Raw genomic sequence first — 3,654 nt, forward strand, 5'->3', positions numbered from 1 at the left:
TATGCCAAATCTAACTGTGTTAGTAGATTCTTAATTTTTGGTCACGTTTTCAAATTGGTTTTCATTAAGGTCCAAAGTGTCCATAATTAAACTAAGTTTGATTTTAACAACAATTAGATTTATGGGCTTCTTTGATATGCTGTACATATCTAAACATGTACTTAGATTTTTGATTATGGGCAAAGTTTTCAAGTTGGTCCAAATCAGGATTCAAAATTATTAAGTATTGTGCAATAGCAGAAATTTTCAATTGCACAGCATTTAGCAGTAGCAAGAAATCTTCAATTGTACAGTATTGTGCAATAGCAAGAATTTTCAATTGCACAGTATTTTCCAATAGCAAGAAATCTTCAATTGACAGTACTGCGCAATAGCAAGAAATATCTAATTTCACAATATTGTGCAATGGCAATCAATTTTCAATTGGAGTTATCTTTCTTTGTCCAGAATAGATATTTGTGCAATAGCAAGATATTTTCAATATTCTTTGTAAATTTGAGTTATCTTTCTTTGTCCAGAATAGTAGTTGAATCAACTTAAATCATTGTTTTATACAATTATCAATGTGTTTTCACCATTACTACCAACTGATAAATTAAAACAATCTTTACCATTTAGTGATAACAAGCACTTTTTTTCTACATTTTAATATTTTATGATGTATTTAAATGAGCAGTTATTGTTGCAAACTCCATTAGAAATTTGAATTGAGATCAGTTTTGGAATAAGGGAAAGTTTTTCTCATTTCAGATTTCATAAATAAAAATAAAATTTCTTCAAATATTTTTTGGAGAGGATCTTTATTCAACAGCATAGTGAATTGCTCAAAGGCATTTTTTTTTTAAATTCATTAGACCACATTCATTCTGTGACAGAAACCTATGCTGTGTCAACTATTTAATCACAATCCAAATTGAGAGCTGAATCCAGCTTGAATGCTGTGTCCATACTTTTCAACCGTTCAGGGTTCAACCTCTGCGGTCGTATAAAGCTGCGCCCTGCGGAGCATCTGGTTAGCGTTGGGCGTTGTTTATTTTCGATTTATGAGTTTGACTTCCCTCTTGTATCTTTCATCCCTCTTTCACAGAATGATTAAATTTATAAATTTGATAAATATTATATGTAGGTCACATTTATTATAATAATAGATTAAACTTTTTTTTGTGTTTGGTGGTGGTCGGCGGTATGCGATGGTGTTCGTTGGTGAAAAGATCTACCGTGACTATTTATAGTTTAAAAATTCCATGGTCTATTTATACGATCGGAACGGACGCCATTCTAGAACGCTGTAAATTTGTGCTCATGTGGCAGTATAGACACAGATAATGCGCCACACACGTCGTTTAAGGTAAATAAAAAAGGCTTCATTTAAAAATTCGAATGTTTCAAAGCAAATACATTAGCTACTCAATCAATGAAACGCGGAAAATCTCGAAAGATGTCAACGACCTCGAGGCTTGTGCGATGTCAGGGCATTGTCACTAGAGTTTATCGCTCCATAGGGCTCTACTCGTATACATTTTAGCACGCATGGGTCCATCTTAGTTAAATGTCTGCACATTTATGCTTTTACGAATCGATACTAGTGTGAAAGAAACACGAAAGCAGAATGAGGACGTTTGTTATTCAATTTAGCTAAATTTAGAACAAAATATATAATTATACAACACACACACAAACATGTATATACCTATGCATATTCCAAAACTATCTATACTTATCTATGTAAATCTCAGTAAGAAACATGCAAGAGTGAATTTAAATTTGTATAACCATTTAAACTTTTAAACTTGCTCTGATTTGTCCTTATCAATTTTTAAGAAAGGTTTATTCTTATTGATTATTAGTCTATAAAAATAGCATGGAGTACGTAAAAACCTATTGGAATTACCAGTTTTACTCTGTCATTCATTTAACCTGTAGAAATGATAATGATAGTACAAATGTGAATCTAAACATTCGAAATGTACTTTAGAGACATTTGAAAAATCTAGAATTTAAAAATATACAAAGCAACTTTAAAAAAACCCATAGAACTTGCTTATATCAAATCTAAATAGTAATTCCCCAACAATATTGAACTATTTGAATGAATGCTTGTTGGTGAGAAAGGTGCTTTATTTCTGTTAGTGTAATAATTTATATGCTTCTCTTTTTTTAATATATATTTTTCTCATAATTATCTGAGATTACAATAACAGTATAGTAGTCTCAGTAATTATGCACTGTCACTAGTACATATGTTATTGTAGTTTGTCTGTAATTTGTTGCCTATACCATTTATTGTTAATGCGTTAGTGCTAATAAAGTTGTCTTATCTTATAAAGCAACAGTAAGCAACAGTAGTACATGTATATATATACCACATAGTCAAAAATTGATTTAACTGAATCTCATCCATCAGAATTTGAGAACAGCATAAGTTAAGTTTAAAGATAAGGAAAAAAATAATCTGAAAGTATTGATATGTAAATCTGGAGTTCCTTTTTATGCCCCATTTATCATTATGTCCCATTTATGAGCATTATGTTTTCTGGTCTGTGTGTCCTTTCATTCTTCTGTTCTTCCGTCGGTCCCACTTCACGCATCAGGTTAAAGTTTTTGGTCAAGGTAGTTATGAAGTTTAAGTCTGAACATGTTGATACTTAGTACACATGTTCCCTATCATATGATCTTTCTACCGGTAATTTTAATGCCAAATAAGAGATGTTTTCTTAATTTCAAGGTCCACTGAACAAAGAAAAAGATAGTGCGAGTAGGTCATCTGTGTACTAAGATAACATTCTTGTTTTTTAATGAATAAACAAAAAAATATAAATAATAGCATTTTAGCATGTTTAGAGTAGAAAACAAATCCTATATCTTCTGACTTAATTAGTTTAGTTCATATTAGATTAAAGAAATGATCAAAATCAAGTGATAAAGTTTTTCATACATTAAAATCCATAAAAAAAAATCCACCTGCATGTCAGAGTGTATTCTGGATTTGGTTCAGAAAAAGATAAAACCTGTGATTATTCAAGATTCTGTCACGCAATTAAACTTTAATTTGTTGCCTGAGACAGTAAATAAAAATGATATATATTGGTGAGATTTTAAAGAAAAGTGCTCCTTCACGAACATGCACTGCAATGTTTGGATTTCACTAGAGTATAAAGGGTCATATGAAAATAATGTTCTTTTTATATTGTTCAATTCATATCTTAGTATACAATTAAAGTAACAGTTCAAATTCAAAGTGGATTAAGTTTAAACTATTGTTAGAAACTACCAACTAAATATTTAGCACTAAAAAGATATTTAAAAAAAAAAGAGTAAAGAATATCAATTACAATTTAATTATAAACTATCTAATAATCTTGTGTATGAAATTCAGTGTTTCTCGTCAAAAGATATACCGGTATATATATACAAAGTTAAGCTGGGTCATAATATATTGATATTAGTATTATAGTCTCAGAGTTAACAACTTCAATCAATGTTTTGAAACAATTCATATACATTGTACATTACTTGTTTTTCGCTTTTGAGGGTCGGGAAAAGCAAAGTGACGGTCGGGAGAGCAAATTCTTCCCTCTAGTTGTCTGGTAGCGTGAGTCCTGTATTAATACAGTAATTTTTAAAAGGTTTTAATATTTGTAAATTTTTTTTCAG

This window comes from Mytilus trossulus, chromosome 3 (genome assembly GCF_036588685.1).
Source record: "Mytilus trossulus isolate FHL-02 chromosome 3, PNRI_Mtr1.1.1.hap1, whole genome shotgun sequence".
NCBI classification, from domain to species: Eukaryota; Metazoa; Mollusca; class Bivalvia; order Mytilida; family Mytilidae; genus Mytilus; species Mytilus trossulus.